The sequence below is a fragment of the Muscardinus avellanarius genome (assembly GCF_963383645.1).
Source record: "Muscardinus avellanarius genome assembly, chromosome: 7".
Lineage (NCBI taxonomy): Eukaryota > Metazoa > Chordata > Mammalia > Rodentia > Gliridae > Muscardinus > Muscardinus avellanarius.
In genome coordinates, this window is record NC_137793.1 from 37,710,435 (window position 1) to 37,728,543 (window position 18,109).

An 18,109-nucleotide genomic window follows, 5' to 3' on the forward strand; every position below is an offset into this window, starting at 1 on the left:
CTGAGAGCCTCACTAAGTAGCTGAGGCTGGCTTTGAACCCGTTTGATCCTCCTGTCTCAGCCTCCCAAGCGCAGGGATTACAAGCGTGCGCCACCACGCCCAGCTTAAAGGCCTCTTTAATCAACCTGCATCTTTGGGCAAGATCTGCCGACCATAGGGAAGGGGACCGATGACTGAGCAGCAGAGCCACATAGTTAGCAGGGTCACAGTCAGTCGGCAGAGTCACCCGGTCAGAGAGGAAATACGGGTACTTATAGCGGGGGGGGGGGGTTCCTTGGGGTGGAGCTAGCAGCGTGGGAATGCCGATTCTCTCCTGACATCTGGAGTCTCACAGCACCTGGAGTCTGTCTCGCAATGCGACACCTGGAGTTTCTCGATATCTCTACTTCTGGCTTTTGAGGTTCCGCCTCCTGTCCCCTGTCCCCACTGCAGGGTCCGGTGGGAAGGGAAGGACCTGAACTATCACTTGGGAGGCTGAGACAGGAGGATTGCAGGTTCACAGCCAGCCTCAGCTACTTACTGAGGCTCTCCGCAACTTAGTGAGACCCTGTTTCAAAATAAAGAATAAAAAATCAGGCTGGGAGTGTAGCTCAAAGGTAGAATGCTCCTGGGTTCAATTCTCAATAATTAAAAAAAAAAGAAAAAAAGAAGGGGGGCTAGGGTTGTAGGACAGAGGTAGAATGCCTCTGGGTTTAATAACCAGTACCATAAAAAGAAATTAAATTTTGATAACAGTCAGGGAAATAACTGCATTTTTCATCAGAAGGTCTTTTTTTAAAATGTGAAGCATAATTCACTTTCTAGTCTTACAGTTTTGAAAAGATTAAAATTAAAGTGTTAATGATGTTTAGGAAGCATTGTAAGGTTTTACAAACACCAAATTACTGCCTTTGGCTTAAGTTTAGTTTAGATAAGTACTTATAACCTCAGAAATCAATGTTACCCAAGAAAAGTGTCAGATCTAAGATTATAGTGCTTGGAACTGCTAGGGCTTGGCTATCTGGCACAGGATAAAAAATTTGTTAAATTCTTGCAAATATGCAATATTTTAGGTTTTAAAAAACATATCTAGGTCACTTTAAGATCTTACGAATAACTCAGTTGAAAGTAGTTTGATAACTCAAAACAAATTATTTCATACTTCATCATTCGTTGGAATTGAAAGTATTTTATATCACACTTGGAGCGTGTAGTTGGCTGTAGCCCAGGGCAGTCAGTTAGAAGGCCAGCCTGTGCAACTTAAAGAGACCCAGTCTCAAAAGTAATATAAAAGTAATATAAAGGGGCCGGGCGTGGTGGCGTACGCTGGTAATCCCAGTACTTGGGAAACTGGGACAGGAGGATCATGCAGGTTCGAAACCAGCCTCAGCTACTTAGTGAGGCTCTCAGCAACATAGTGAGATCCTGTTGCCAAATAAAATATAAAATAGGTCTGGAAGGGTAGCCCAGAGGTAGGAGGCCCCTGCGTTCTATCCCTAGTACCACACACACACACACACACACACACACACACACACATACACACACACACACACAGTAACATAAAGGGGCTGGGATGCAGCTCAGGGGCAAAGTGCTTGTCTTACAAGTGCAGTGCCCTGGGTTCAACCCCCAGTTCCAAACAAAACAAAACAAACAAACAACAACAAGACACCACCCAAAAACAAAAGTTAATAGCAAGAAAAATAAAATAAAATAAACCTTTGCTGGCACACTTGCAATCCCAGCATTTGGGAGGCTGAGACAGGAGGATCACAGTTCGCGGACAGCCTCAGCTATTTAGTAAGGTCCTTTGCAACTCAGTGAGACCCTATTTCAAAATAAAGAATAAAAAATAGGGCTGGGGGTGTAGCTGGGAGGTAAATGCCCCTGGCTCTCATTCCCAGTACTACAAAAATAGAAATAAATAAATAAATAAAAATAAAATAGGGCTGGGGTACAGCTCAGAGGTAGAATGCCCTGGGCTCAATTCCCAGTACCACAAAACAAAACAAAAACATAAATAAAAGCTGGGCATAGTGGTGTACCCTTGTAATCCCAGTACTTGGGAGGCTGAGATAGGAGGATTGTAGGTTTGTGGCTAGGCTTAGCAACTTGTAAGACCCTCCACAATTTAATGAGACCTTGTTTCTTTCTTTTTCTTTTCTTTTCCTTTCCTTTCCTTTCTTTTCTTCTCTTCTCTTCTCTCCTCCCTCCCTCCCTTCCTCCTCCTCCTCCTCCTCCTCCTCCTCCTCCTCCTCCTCCTCCTTCTTCTTCTTCCTCTCTCTCTCTGTGCAATTAAACCCAGAAGCAAGCATTCTACCTCTGAGCTACATCCCCAGACTGATTTTAATTATTATTTGGGAACAGGGTCTCATTAGGTTGCTGAGAGCCTCACTAAATTACTGGGGCTTTCCTTGAACCTGTGATCCTCCTGTCTCAGCCTCCGAAGTTCTAGGATTACAAACATGTGCCAACACACCCAGCTGAGACCCTGTTTCAAAATAAAGAATAAAATAGGGCTGGGTATATAGCTCAGAGATAGAATGCCCTTGGGTTCCATCCCCATTGCCACACAAAGAAAGTAATTTTATATTATATATATTTGTGGTACTAGGGATGAAACCTAGGGGCTTTCTACCTCTGGGTTACACTCCTCGACCTATTTTTTTAAATATATTTTATTTGGAAACATGGTCTCACTAAGTTGCTGAGAGCTTCACTAAGTAGCTGAGGCTGGCTTTGAACCTGCGATCTTCCTGCCTCAGCCTCCCAAGTACTGGGATGACAAGCATGCACCATTGAGGAGATAGAAAGGAAATAGGTAGATAGGGAAAAGGCCTTGGTAGAAAAAAGCTAATTTCCTGAGTTTCCTGAGGGGCGACAAATGCCTGAAACTCCAAAGGCTCAGAGATAAGAAGGTCAAAGCTTCACAAGGCCATCCTGAGTTTCCTAATCAACAAACCCACCGAGCAAGTCTGGCATTCCTGAAAGGAGACCCTTCAAAGAACTTGCAAATGTCCTATGCAAATTCTCCTTGGAGTCACCCTAACCACAAACGGACTTGCAAGTGGTCAGGCATCGGCCAGTCAGATGGCAAAAGCGGGGACTTCCCGCTTGGGACCCCCTCCCCCTTTGGGGAGCTGTTCTCTCTCTTGCAGGTCGTGTTGGCACTGAGAGAAGGCAGAGTGCATCTTAGGGCACGTGGCTCGGGCAACTCTCGAGTAGTGACCTGAAGGCCTCTGCTGGACATCATGGCTGACCAGGCCCCTAGGGGTGACCTGCACCTCTTTTCTGGCAGATCGCGTGGACTCTGGGAGAAAGTAGTTTGCAACTGATGGGCACTTGGCTCGGGCGACACTCGGGTAGTGACCCTGAAGGCAGCTACTGGACCCCGGAGTTCCGACAGCCCCTATGGGGTGTTCGGCCACTTTTCTCTATTCCCTTCTGGCAGATTGCGTGGACTCCGGAAGAAAGCAGCCTGCACCAGAAGGCAATTCGGCTTGGGCTACTCTCAAGTATTGTCTTGAAGGCAGCTGCTGGACCCCGAGTTCCAGCCCCTTTGGGGGTGTTCAGCCACCCTTGCCCCATTCCCTGCTGCTTTCAATAAACCTTTTACTCCCCTTCCTGAGGTCTGCGGGTGTCATTCTTCGCTCTCCGTAGACAAGAACTCGCCGGGGTTTTCTCGCAAGAAACCCCCGTTTCACCACCATGCCATACTTTAAAATTTTTTTATTGGTACACTACAGTTTCACATCATAATGTGGATCATATTGGCAATAGCATACCTTCACACAGTATTGGTGCCCTCCCGCTCCCACTTCCACTCCTCCCCCCTCCCAACAGTGAGTGTCCAGGTTGAGCATGCTACATTCACACTTATCCACATATTCAGATGTAGCTCCTCCATTAGTCAACCTCAGCCTTCTTCCTCTCCTCTCCTTCCATTCTAGCTTTGCTGAGGTTTCCCCTCCATTATCTGGAGTCCCTCTGGTATCCCTAATATTCTCTATTTTGGGCATTAGAGAAAACATATGTCCCTTCTCTTTCTGTGCGTCATGCCCAGCTTTAAATAAATGTTTTTAAAAGGCTGAGATGTAGCCGGGTGTGGTAGTGCACGCTTGTAATCCCAGTACTTGGGAGACTGAGACAGGTTTTCGGCCAGCCTCAGCTACTTAGTGAGGCCCTCCATAACTTAGTGAGACCCTGTTTCAAAATAAAGAATAAAACATAGGACTGGAGGTATAACTTGAAAGTAGAATGCCTCTGGGTTCCATACCCAGTACTGAAAAAGGGGGGGGGGGATGAGCTGGGTGTGAACATCTGTAATCTCAGTACTTGGGAGGCTGAGACAGGAGGATCACGCAGGTTTGAAGCCAGCCTCAGCTACTTAGTGAGGCCCTCTGCAACTAAGTGAAACCCTGTTTCAAAACAACAACAACAAAAACAGGGCTGGAGGTGTAGCTCGAAGGTAGAATTCCCCTGGGTTTCATCTCCAGTACCACAAAACAAAAAAAGAACAGGTCAGATGTGATGGGAGACGGAGACAGGAGGATCACAGATTTGAGAATCCGCAACACAGAGAAACTCTCAGCAATCTAGCAAACGCTGTTTCAAAACAAAACAAAAAAAATTACAATTAAAAATAGGGCTGGGTGTGTAGCTCACAGATAGAATGCCCCTAGGTTCCATCCTCAGTACCAAAAACAAACAACAACAACACTGTTTCCCCACCAGCTGCAGATGGACTGGGCCTTGCTCTCCCCTTATCTGAGGACTGGCCCTTGCTCTTATCTAGGACTGGCCCTTGCTCTCCCCTTATCTGAGGCCCCTCCTGGGGAGAACTGCAGAAGGGGAGCTGGCAGAGATACACAGTTGTCTGAAACGGAGCCGAGAGGCTCGTGCAACCCCCATTCAGCCTTCGCGGTTCTTATTCTGCCTTCTCCCAAGGCCCACTCCCAGTTACTAACGCAGCCACAGGCGCCTTCTCTACCCCCTGCTTGGCGAGGGCTTGCGCCCCTCCTCTGTCTGGTCCAGTCTTGCTCAGGTGAAAACCACTGAGCCAAGGAAAGGCCAACTGAGCGCAGCACCAGTGGGTTGTGAGGTGGAAGAACTTTTGCTGAAAAAGGGGTTGTCGCTCCTGATAGACAACAATGTGTGGTATGCTGACTGCCCTGGGCGCTGGATATGGAGTCCCCGAGAGGACAGGAAGACAGGGAGATAAGCTTGGCAGGGCCCTGGCTGCGCTGGGCGTGGCGCCTGGTGGCCTCTGGGAGCTGACCTGCGACTCCTGCCTCCCGGCACTGCCCACATGCAGTCTCTCTGCTCCCTTCTCCCTGTGAGTCTCCCTCTCCTTCCTCTTTTCCAGTGGATTCTTTATTTGATCTGGGGGCAGAGCCTGCAACTGTGTATCTGGATTCTTCTGTCTTCATTTAGACCAGTGGGTTTTTCATTTCAAGGTGGCAATACTGGAACCCTTCCCCTCCAGCAAAGAATGGCTCAGAGCCAGCTCCCTGGGAGAGGCCCTGGGGAACCAGTGAAGAATTTTGGTGAGCAGAGGGTGGTGGGAAGTGGTGGAGATCAATGAATACAATATTCATTGTTTGAAGTTTTCTCTAACCAGTGACTTTAGAGAGACTGGCGATAGATACCCTGTAATTAATGGCAAAATAAGGCAGAGCTGGTTGATACACCACATGTGATTGACTGTAAGATGTTGCCAATTCTAAAATACACCATTTCTAATGTGGCACTAGGAAATAAAACTCCCTCAACTAAATGAAGATGAAGCCTTAATTTAGCTGTGCAAAAATGCATAAAAAGGTCTCCTTATAATTCACTTGTTATAAAATTTCATAGCTAGGCGTGGTGGTGCATGCTTGTTATCCCAGTACTTGGGAGGTTGAGACAAGAGGATCGCAGGGTTGAGGCCAGCCAGCCTTGGCAAAAGCCTAAGCAATTTAGGGAAGCTCTGGGCAACCTAGTTTCCAAATAAATAAAATCGTGCTGGGGGTATAGCTCAGAGGTAGAATGCCTCTGGGTTCACCCCTCAACACACACACACACACAAAATGTATTTCATCTCTTCTGAGGGATCTGATAGTTTCTTTTAGATACAGTTATTTGTTCAATGTGCAATAGATATTTTCTTGCACATATCTCGGGAGCTAAATATAATTTAGCTTTACCTACTTAAAGGTTTATTTCTTCTTTTTTTTTTTCCCCTCAAGTGAGACCTGAGACCCTGTTTCCAAATAAGAAATAAAATCAGGCTGGGGGTAAAGCTCAGAGGAAGAATACCCCTGGGTTTAATCCCTAGTACTAGGCCGGGCGTGGTGGTTCACGCTTGTAATCCCCGTGCTTGGGAGGCAGAGACAGGAGGATCACACAGGTTCGAAGCCAGCCTTGCGCGCTGGCTTAGGAGACCCTGTTACCAAATAAAAATGTAAAAATAGGTCTGGGAGTGTAGCCCGGAGGTTGAAGGGCTTCCAGGAACGCCAGTACCACCAAAAAAAAAAAAAAAAAAATGTATATTATATGTATTCTAACATAATTTATGGATTTATACTTGCTCAAAAACAGTAATTCAGGCCAGGTGTGGTGGCGCACGCTTGTAATCCCCGCGCTTGGGAGGCAGAGACAGGAGGATCAGCAGCCACGCATGCTGGCTTAGGAGACCCTGTTTCCAAATAAAAATGTAAAAATAGGTCTGGGAGTGTAACCCGGAGGTAGAAGGGCTTCCAGGAACCCCAGTACCACCACTAATAATAATAATAATAATAATAATAATAATAATAATAATCCCTAGTACTAGAAAAAAAATCCAGGTTTAATGGTATGCTTATAATCCCAGCAAGTAGTAAGACTCATCAACCTAGCAAGACCTTGTTTCAAAATAAAAAAATAAAATAGGGTTGGGGGTACAGCTCAGAAGCTTGGTTGCAGCTTCAACAAATCTTTATTACAAAGTCAGGAGGAAATAGAAGGGAAGAGAAGAAAATCAATGTGCCTAGCAGACACGCTAGAGAGCTTGGAAATGAAGCTCTGCCCCTCTCTGACTCTGCCCCTTAAATACAGTTTTCTTACTGGTATGTTCTCATCAGCATTACCAAAGCAATGGGCTAGTCATTTATTTCTTAGGCAGGTGGTGCCTTTCTTGTCTCTATTAGTGCACGTACTAAGTGCAGGGGTCCTACCTTGCTTTTACCTCTGTCGTATTGAGCTATATTGGTTACCCATCAAGTATGAGGTAACACAGTTTACACTTTTCATATCAAGACCAGGTCCCAAAGAATAAGAGGGAAACAGAGGCACTAATTACAGCCAGAGCAGCTGTGTGTAATCTCTAAGAGCGAGGCATAAGGCCCTTGCTGTCTTTATGGCTCTAAAATGCACCAAGCAGATTCACTGTGGTCTTAGAGTTTTCAGTTGTTTTTATTTATTTGTAGGACTAAAAGGCTTTAATTGCCTTTACGTTCTTACTATGGGCAAATCATCAGGACAGAGGGCAGTGGGAGAGGGGAGGGGACCTCTGAAGTGTAACAGGCAAAGCTGCACCTCTCCTTGCCTGAATGCCTATGCAGCACCCAGAGTCTGACTTTTTTTTTACATTTTTATTGGAAATTAATGCCAAAGCAATTTTTCAATACTGACACACTTTTTACTTTTTATTTTGAAACAGTGTCTTGCTAAGATGCTGGAGCTAGTCTTGAACCTGCAATCCTCCTGTCTCAGCCTCCCAGGTACTAGGATTTCAGGCATGTCTCGCCATGTAGATAGAATGTTCCTGGATTCAATCCCCCATACCAAATATCTAGCAAAACCAACCAACAAAAACACATTTAATTATTGAAATCTACCAAATGACCATGAATTTATAGCTGAAGTAGGTTTATTCTGGTAGAATACAAGAGAATTGTGCGAATGATGTTAATTCTTTTGGGGTGAGATGATTCCACACTGCAGGTGGTCTAGAATTCTTGGTTCCCACCCATCAAGTGCCAGGGTCACATCACCAATCACTGTGAGGGAGAAAGAGAGCCCTACAGATTCTAAAACACGCTTTAGGATGGGCGTGTCTATACTGACTAGACTAAACTCAACTCTGGACCGAAAAAATGTGAATCTCCAAATGTTTCACTTGAAACCAGATACTGAATATGTTAAAACAGTAAATGCAGCACGCTTGTAATCCCAGCATTTGGGAGGCTGAGACAGGAGGATCGTGGTTCAAGGACAGCTCCGGTTACTTAGTGAGGCCCTTTGCAACTCAGTGAGACACTCTTTCAAAATAAGGAATAAAAAATAGGGCTGCTTAAAAACTATTGAGGAGGTAGAAAGGAAGTAGGCAGGTAGGGAAGAGGCCTCAGTAGAAAAACTTAATTTCCTGAGGGGCGACGAATACTAATTAACTTCCAAGGCTCCTAAAAGAGACCAACTCTTCCAAGATTCAGAGATAAGAATGACCAAAGCTTCACAAAACCATCTGTTTACCAATCAACAAACCCAGGAGACATCACTGGAGCAAGTCTGACACCTCAACTGAAAGGAGACCCCTCATAGGACATGCAAATACCCTATGCAAATTTTAAGAACTGACTCCAAGTAATAGAAGACATGCAGAGATATATAAACCCTAGACCAGTCACCAGGACAGTTACCCACTCTGGGAACCCCTCCTCGTTGGGGAGCTTTTCTCTCTCTCACACAGGTCGCATTAGCTTTGAGAGAAGGTGGAGTGCGATTGAAGGCACTTGGCCCGGGCTACACTCAGGTAGTGACCTGAAAGCCTCCACTGGACATCAAGGCCGACCAGGGCCCCTAGGGTGACCTGAACTTCTTTTCTGGCAGATCGCGTGGACTCTGGGAGAAAGCAGGTTGCAACTGAAAGCATTTGGCTTGGGCTACCCTCAAGTATTGTCCTGAAGGCACCTGCTGGACTTCAGAGTTCTGACAGCCCTTAGGGGTGTTCAGCCACTTTTCCCCATTCCCTGCTGCTTCCAATAAACCTTTTACTCCCTTCCTGACATCTGCAGGTGTCATTCTTCACTCACCACAGACAAGAATCCGGTAAGGAAACGCCGAGTTTCTTCTCAAGAAACGCCGTTTCATCTTTAGGAAATGCCGTGTTTCTTCTCAAGAAACCCCGTTTCACTATTGTGTAATCCAAAAGTTTCATGCAGAAAAGCCAGGCCCTGGAAAAATCTGACAGGTTCACTTGGGAGTAAAAACTTCAGGTGAAGCTGGCATGGAGGCACACATCTGTAATCCTAGTAGTTGGGAGGCTGAGCCAGGAGGATCACAGGTTTGAGACCAGCCTCAGCAATGTAATGAGACTCTCATCAGCAATCTAGCAAGATCCTGTTTTGTTTTGTTTTTTGTTTTGTTTTTTTTTGGGGGGGGCACTGGAGATCAAACCCAGGGACATTCTGCCTCTGAGCTATACCCCCAGCCCTTTATTTTATTCTTTATTTTTGAAACGGGTCTCACTAAGTTTCAAAGGGCCTCACCAAGTAGCTGAGCCTGGTTGCAAACCTACAATCCTCTTGTCTCAGCCACGAAAGATTCTGTTTTGCTGTTGTTTTTTTTGTTTTGTTTTGTTTTTTTTTTTTTGGTGGTACTGGGGTTCCTGGAAGCCCTTCTACCTCTGGGCTACACTCCCAAGACCTAATTTTACATTTTTATTTGGAAACAGGGTCTCCTAAGCCAGCGCGTGCGGCTGGCTTCGAACCTGCGCGATCCTCCTGTCTCTGCCTCCCAAACGCGGGGATTACAAGCGTGCGCCACCACGCCCGGCAAGATTCTGTTTTAAAACAAAAAAAATAAAAAGGCTAAGTGGGTAGCTTAGACATACAGTTGCCTCCAGGCTCAATTCCCACAAAACAAACAAACACCCCCCCCAAAAAAAAATACCTTTAGATACTGGATAGCCAGTGAACTCTCAAAGTTTGTCCTTTACTTACTGGAAATACAGGAAGAACTACTTCTATTCTTCTTGAAACCTGTTCTGCCCCAGCTCAGGCTTGGATATTTCTCTATTCTAAGCAAAACTTCCCTGAAGACATTTTGTTAAATCTGCCTAATCTTTGGAGTTTCTTGTTGTTGTTATTGGTGGTCTTTTTTTTTTAAACCATTGTTTAAAATGTCCAGCTTTTCTAAGGAATATGAAAGACAGGATCATATTTATATCATAATGTTAATGTTTAACTACCTTATCACGAATGAGGTGGCTTCAAGGACCATCTGTTCAAATTCAAAGAATAACTGAATGAACACTTCAGAGAAAATACAGAACAATGGTAATTAATGCAGTAAACAAAGTAACAGTGAGACACACAAGAATTCATTTGGTTAATTTGAAGGTTGCCTCAGATATTCCTTTTTCCAGAACATCTGTATAAAATTATGTGATGTGTGTGTATATCAGGCCCTGTAATTCACAAAACTATAATCTTGCTAAGAATTTAGGAAACTCTATTTGTCCATGACAATGGTTTTCATCTTGAGTAGTTAAAAATCCCAGCATTTGGGAGGCTGAGACAGGAGGAACCAGATTCATGGCCAACCTCAGCTACTTTCTGAGGCCTTTTGCAACTCAGTGAGACCTGGTTTCAAAATAAAGAATAAAAAAATAGGGCTGGAAGTGTAGCTTGGAGGAAGAATGCCCCTGGATTCCATCCTCAGTACCACACACACACACACACACACACACACACACACACACACACACAATAGGATTGGTTCGTGATAGGCCAGGTTCCTCCCTTCCCCCATGGGACCCCTCAGCAGGGACAGGAGGTGGAACCCTGGAAGCCAGAAGCAGAGATGTTGTGAGACTCCAGATGCCGTGAGACTACGGATGTCAGGAGAAGATTGGCATTCTCATGCCAGTAGCTCCACCCCGAGACCCTGGCTACATAAACTTCCTCTCTGCCACAGGACTCTGCCAATCTACCATGACTCTGCCGACCATGCAACTCTGCTGACCACGTTACTCTGCCCCTATGGTCAGCTGACTTTACACAAAGGTACCAGTTGATTAAAGAGGCTTTTAATAACTTGGCTGGTGTTTGCCTCTTTCATGACCCCCAACTCAATTTTAACATTACAGGTGGGAGGTTGAATCTCCGGGTTCTATCCCCAACACTACAAAAAAAAAAAAAAAAAAGCAAAAAAAAACCCAATGTGCTGGCCGGGCATGGTGGCGCACACTTGTAATCCCCGCGCTTGGGAGGCAGAAACAGGAGGATCGCGCAGGTTCGAAGCCAGCCTCACGCGCTGGCTTAGGAGACCCTGTTTCGAAATAAAAATGTAAAAATAGGTCTGGGAGTGTAGCCCAGAGGTAGAAGGGCTTCCAGGAACCCCAGTACCACACACACACACACACACACACACACACACACACACATACACACACACACACACACACACACACACACACAAAAACAATGTGCTGACATAAGTTCTTAGGTTCATAGCACACTCTTTTTTTTTTTTTTTTTGGTGCTGGGGATTGAACTCAAGGCTTTATACATGCTAAGTACACGCTCTACCATTGAGCTATATCCCCAGACCAAATATGCTTTCTTTTTTTTTCCTTTGGAGTTTACATACAAATCCTTTTTTTCATCAGGTCATCTGTGGGCCGAGATGGATGTAATACCCAGGACCCGCAGCAAGTTTAGCGCAGCCTCTGGGCCTCTCGCTCTGATTCCATAACCCAGTAAGGTGAGCCCATTGCCCTTGTGCACTGGGCCTTTCACATTGCAGATGATGGAGTGGTTTGTGTGTCCATAAATTCGATGTGCACCTGCGTGCACTGTCTCTGGGATCTGGTCCTGCCCAACACCTTGGTTACCCTGGCCAGCTTGATGGGCTGCACATGACTTGGTCCATGATGGCAGCATGGCGGTGGTGGAGGGGAGAGCCCCAGCCCAAATATACCTTTAAAATAAGCTAAAGTCAAATATTTTTGTAGTGTCTATTTCAGTTGTGTTTAGTTTTTCTCCAACCATTAAAGTATATTAGCCGGGCGTGGTGGCGCACGCTTGTAATCCCTGCGTTTGGGAGGCAGAGACAGGAGGATCACGCAGGTTCGAAGCCAGCCGCCCGCGCTGGCTTAGGAGACCCTGTTTCCAGATAAAAAAATGTAAAAAATAGGTCTGGGAGTGTAGCCCGGAGGTAGAAGGGCTTCCAGGAACCCCAGTACCACCAAAAAAAAAAAAAGTATATTAGTCATATTTTTACTGGGGGATTAAGCCAAGGACATTCTACCTTGAGCTACAACCCCCCTTCTCTCTCTCTCTTTTTTTTAAATATGTCTTTCTAAATTGCCCAAGCTGGCCTTGAACTTGTGATCCTCCTGCCTCAGCCTTCCAAGTACTGGGATTACAGGCGTGCACCACCAAGACAGGTTTAAAATGGAGTTTTCTGAAGGCTACATGATAGGAGAAAGCAATTGCGTGAACGCAGAGGCAGATGGGAGACTCCTGCCTTAAGTTAAACTGCATTAAACCAAAGAGCGGCTGCAAATTCATACACTTTTCTCATTAAATTGTTTTTTGTTCTTGTTTTGGGAAATATGTACATTTTTATTTAAAATGTCATATGAACATATTGTGAGTTTATTATTGTCATAAAATAAATTTATTAACATTTAAATTTTGGTATTAGCTGGGCGTGACGGCGCACGCTGCAATCCCATCATTCGGAAGGCTGAGACCAGAGGATCATGGTTCACAGACAGCCTCAGCTACTTAGAGAGGCCCTCTGCAACTCGGTGAGACCCTGTTTCAGAATTTAAAAAGGACTGCCAGACGTGGTGGCCCACACTTATAATTCGAGAGCTTGGGAAGCTGAGACAGGAGGATTGCACAGGTTCAAAGTCAGCCTCAGCTACTTAGTGAGGCTCTCAGCAACTTAGTGAGACCCTGTTTCCAAATAAAGTATAAAATAGGTCTGGGAGTATAGCCCAGAGGTAGAAAAGCCCCTGGGTTCCACTCCCAGGACCATAAAAAAAAAAATAAAAAGGACTAAACCAGGCATGGTGGTGCATACTTGTAATCCCAGCATTCGGGAGGCTGAGACCATAGTATCGCGGTTCTCGGACAGCCTCAGCTACTTAGTAAGGTTCTCTACAATTCAGTGAGACCCGGTTTCAAAATAAAGAATAAAAAATAGGGCAGGGGGTGTAGCTCGGCAGTAGAATGCCCTTGGGTTCCATCCCCAGTACTGAAAAAAAAAAAAAAAAAAAGGACTAAATAATAAGGCTTGGGGTATAGTTTGAAGGTACAATGCCCCTGGGTTCCATCCTTAGTACCACAATAAATAAATAAATAAATAAATAAATAAATAAATAAATAAATAAATTTTGGTCTTAGTTTTTTTCCCCCCAGTACTAGGGTTTGAACCCAGGGACATTCTACTTCTGAGCTACATCCCCAGGCCTATTTTTTATTCTTTATTTGGAAACAGGGTCTCACTGAGTTGCAGAGAACCTTACTGAGTAGCTGAGGCTGGTCATGAACCTGCAATCCTCCTATCTCAGCCTCCCAAGTACTGGGATTACAAACATGTGCCACCAGGCCCATCTGGTCTTAATTGTCAATAGTATAGTAAATATGAATAGATACAACTCATGTCACCAAAAACTCTTTTGAGGACCTTAATAATTTTTAAGAACATAAAGGGCTCTTGGGACCAAAAAGGTTTGAGAAGCACCACTTATTAATGTAATCTATCTGAACCCAGAAAGTACAGAAGGTTTAGAAGCCAGACATGGTGGCACACACTTGTAATTTCAGTTCTTGGGAGGCTGAGATAGGAGAATTGCAGGTTTGTGACCAGCCTCAGCTATTAGTGAGGCCCTCTGAAACTTAGTGCGACCTCGTTTCAAAATTAAAAAAAAAATAGAGAGCTGGGGGTGTAGCTGGAGGTGGAATGCCCCTGAGTGCAATCCTCAGTAATACACACACACACACACACACACACACACACACACACACACACACAGCACAGGCTGGGTGTTGTGGTGCACACTTGTAATCCCAGTACTTGGGAGGCTGAGACAGGAGGATTACAGGTTCAAAGCCAGCCTCAGCAACTTAATGAGGCGTCAGTACTTTAGTGAGACTCCATTTCCAAATAATTAAATAAAAAAAGGGCTGGGGTTGTAGCTCAGAGGTAGAATGCCTCTGGGTTCCTTCCTCAGTATCACACACAAAACAAAAACAAAAACGAAAACAAAAACAAAAATAAAAGCACAAAAGGCTTAATATGTTAACATAGTTATCATTAGAAATGATTTAGAAAGGAGCTTCAGATAGTTTTTTTTTTTTTTTGAGGAGGGTGGGGAGTTGTACTGGGGGTTGAACCCAGATGCATTCTACCTCTGAGCTACACCCCAGTCCTATATTATTTATTTATTTATTTATTTATTTATTTATTTATTTATTTATGGCACTGGGGATGGAACCCAGAGGCATTCTACCTCTGAGCTACACCCCCAGCCTTATTTTTATTCTTTATTCCGAAACAGGGTCTCAGTGAGTTGCAAAGGGCCTCACTAAGTTGTAGCTGAGGCTGTCCGTGAACCGCAATCTTTCTGCTTCAGCCTCCCAATTGCTGGGATTACAAGTGTGCACCACCATGGCCGGCTCTTCTACTTTTTATTTCGAAACAGGGTTTCAGTAAATTGCTGAATTGGCCTTGAACCTGTGATCCTCCTGTCTCAGCCTCCCAAGTACTGAGACAACAGGTGCAGCATAGACCACCATGCCCGGCAGTGTTTTGTTCTGATAGTGCAAGAAACAGATGAAGGTGAATGGTGCTCACTTCTGCACGCCCAACCTGTCTAGGTGCAAAAAATTAATTTATAAAGGAACTTAGTCGGGGCAAGTTTATATTCCAATAAATAGGACTCTAACATCCACCACTCTGACACCTACTGAGACCACTAAGCTTTCTTTTGTCCTGTTTTACATGGCTACAATTATTAGCCTAGTCTGTCATCTATGAAACACTATGTACAAAAAATTGCAATGTAGAAATACCAAATTATGGACTAATATAGCCACCAGAGTGTAAAAAATTGAGGTTTGGTGTTCCTACCAATATGGAGGAATATAATAATTTGGATAGATGTCGATTTCCTTCTCTTGTCTTGTCTTTTCTCTTCTTTTCTTTTCTTTTCTTTTCTGTAATGGGAATTGAACCCAGGGGCATTCTACCTCTGAGCTACACCCACAGCTCTATTTCTTTATTTTGAAACTGTGTCTCACTAAGTTATGGAGGCTGTCACTAAGTAGCTGAGGCTGGTTGCAAACCTGTGATCCTCCTGTATCAACCTCCCAAGCACTGGGATTACAGTTGTGCACCATACCTGGTTTATTTTTAATTTTGAAACAGTCTCAAAGCTGGGCATGGTGGCGCATGCTTGTAATCCTGGCGCTTGGGAAGCTGAGACAGGAGGATCTCACAGGTTCGAAGCCAGCCTCGGCTACTTAGTGAGGCTCTCAGCAACTTCATGAGACCCTGTTTCCAAATAAAATATAAAATAGGTCTGGGAGTATAGCCTGGAGGTAGAAAGCCTCTGGGTTCCACCCCCAGTATCACCAAAAATAAATAAATAAATAAATGAAACAGTCGGGCGTGGTGGCGCACGCTTGTAATCCCCGTGCTTGGGAGGCTGAGACAGGAGGATCACACAGGTTCCAAGCCAGCCTCAGCTACTTAGTGAGGCTCTCAGCAACTTAGTGAGACCCTGTTTCCAAATAAAATATAAAATAGGTCTGGGAGTGTAGCCTGGAGGTAGAAAGCCCCTGGGTTCCACCCCCAGTACCACCAAAAATAAAAAATAAATAAATGAAACAGTCTCAAGCTGGGCGTGTTAATCCCATTATCTGGGAGGTTGAGACAGGAGGATCAGGGTTCACAGCCAGCCTGAGCTACTTAGTGAGGCCCTTCACAACTTAGTGAGACCCTGTTTCAAAAAAATTTGGGCTGGGAGTGTAGCTCGGATGTAGAATGCCTCTGGGTTCCATCCCCAGTACGGAAAAGAAAAAAGAAAAAGAAAAAGAAAAGAAAGAAAGAAAAAGAAAAGCGCCTCTCTAAATTGCTAAATCTGACTTCAAACCTGTAATCCCCCTGTCTCAGCCCCCCAAGTACTAAGCAGAAGCATGCGTTCCCACCCCAGCTCCTTTAAAGCCTTTGAAGGGACGGGACATTCTTGCAGCCTTTGCTTGTGCAGAAGGCTTGGCTGTGACCACCTAGTGTGGCAATGCTGCTGCCTGGCAAGCCCGGGTCAGACTCCATAAGCTCCACTCCTCTGAGACCTGGGCTGGGAACCCTGTCCCTGTCCTGCTATCCCATCATACTCCCGCAGAAACTCCGGAAAGCCTTCTTTGGGTGGTATTATTTCCTCTTTGTGATTTCTGTCTCAAACCGAGCCAAAGAACCCTGGGTCGATTGGCAACAAAAACTATCTATGAATTAAGAGGGCTACCTGCCCCAAAGAGAGCTCCGGAGAAGGGCTTCCCCTGCTAGCCTCCTGGCAGAATAGGGTGAGCGTGTGTGCGTGTGCGTGCGTGCGTGCGTGCGTGTGTGTGTGTGTGTGTGTGTGTGTGTGTGTTACTGGGGATAGAACCCTGGAGGCTGTTCTACTTCTTAATTTTTTTTGTGTGTGGTACTGGGGATGGAACCCAGGGGCATTCTATCTCTGAGTGACACCCCCAAGCCCTAATTTTTTATTCTTTTTTTTTTTTTGGTGGTACCTAGGATGGAACCCAGGGGCCTTCTACCTCCGGGCTACACTCCCAGACCTATTTTATATTTTTTATTTGGAAACAGGGTATCTTAAGCCAGTGGAGGCTGGCTTTGAACCTGTGCGATCCTCCTGTCTCAGCCTCCCAAGTGCGGGGATTACAAGCGTGCGCCACCACGTCTCACTTAGTTGCAAGGGGCCTCACTAAGTAGCCAAGGCTGTCCTCTAACTGCTATCCTCTGGTCTCCACCTCCCTAATGCTGGGATTACAAAGGTATGCGCCAGCCATTCTACTTCTGAGCTACACCCCCAACCCTTTTTATTTTTTGTTTTAAAACAGGGTCAAAGTTACTGAGGCTAGCCTTGAACCTGCTATCTTCCAACTACTGTAATTACAGGTGTGCTGGCTCTATATATTAATTTTTCTTTTTTTTGGTGGTACTGGAGATTGAACCCAGGGACAGTCTTTTTTTTTTTTTTTTTTTTTTTTGAAACAGGGTCTCAGTAAGTTGCTGAGGGGCTCCCTAAATTGTGGACCTGTGATTCTCCTGCCTCAGCCTCCCAAGTACTGGTATTACAAGTGTGCACCACCACACCCAGCTCTATTTAGTAATTTTTGAACAAATGTGAAAGTCCTCTGCCCAGATCTTGTGCGGGACTCAGGAACTCACATTGCTTCTGTAGGAGCATCGCTGGGAACTGCCCTGCACCTGGAAGCTGCCTTCTCCAAGGCTTTCCCAGTTGGAAGCCTACTGGGATCCCCTAGGACTGCAGAACGGGTTGCGGCCTTAGGGACAACCGCGCCCTGCATTGGCCCCGCCTCATCATGCACTCTCTCCCACCCGGCCCCCTTAAATTCTCTGCCTTGATTATGTATGCCCCTAGGTTCCATTCCCAGACCTGCAAAAAAAAAAAAAAAAAAAAAAAAAAAATCTAATCTACAGCTGGGCATGGTGGCGCACGCTTGTAATCCCAGCATTTGGGAGGCTGAGACCAGAGGATTGCTGTTCCTGGACAGCCCCAGCTACTTAGTGAGGCCCTCTGCAACTTAGTGAGACACTGTTTCAAAATAAAGAATAAAAAAAATAGGGCTGGGGGTATAGCTCGGAGGTTGAATGCCCCTGAGTTCCATCCCCAGACCCACAAACAAACAAACAAACAAACAAAAAACTAATTCAATCTAAAGTCTCCTCCACCCTTCTCCAGCCACCCAATTTCTTTCCAGTCAATCATATTTATCTGTCTGCCATGTATACTTGCTATGCAGTTAGAAACATAGATGCATACACTGTCTCTTATTTTTAACATAAATGATAGCTTTCTATGCGAACTATTCTGCACTTTGCCTTTTTCTTTTAATCATATATCTAT

At 45.1% G+C, this 18,109-nt stretch overlaps 1 pseudogene across 1 annotated transcript; it reads right to left on the reverse strand.

The window, feature by feature from the left end:
• Positions 1 to 11,659: 11,659 nt before the first annotated feature.
• LOC308265063 (small ribosomal subunit protein eS28-like) lies at positions 11,660 to 17,549 on the reverse strand (annotated as a pseudogene). Its single transcript has 2 exons — positions 17,410 to 17,549; positions 11,660 to 11,864 (listed from the first exon to the last, which is right to left on the reverse strand). The product of its transcript is annotated as a small ribosomal subunit protein eS28-like (transcript).
• Positions 17,550 to 18,109: the final 560 nt, after the last annotated feature.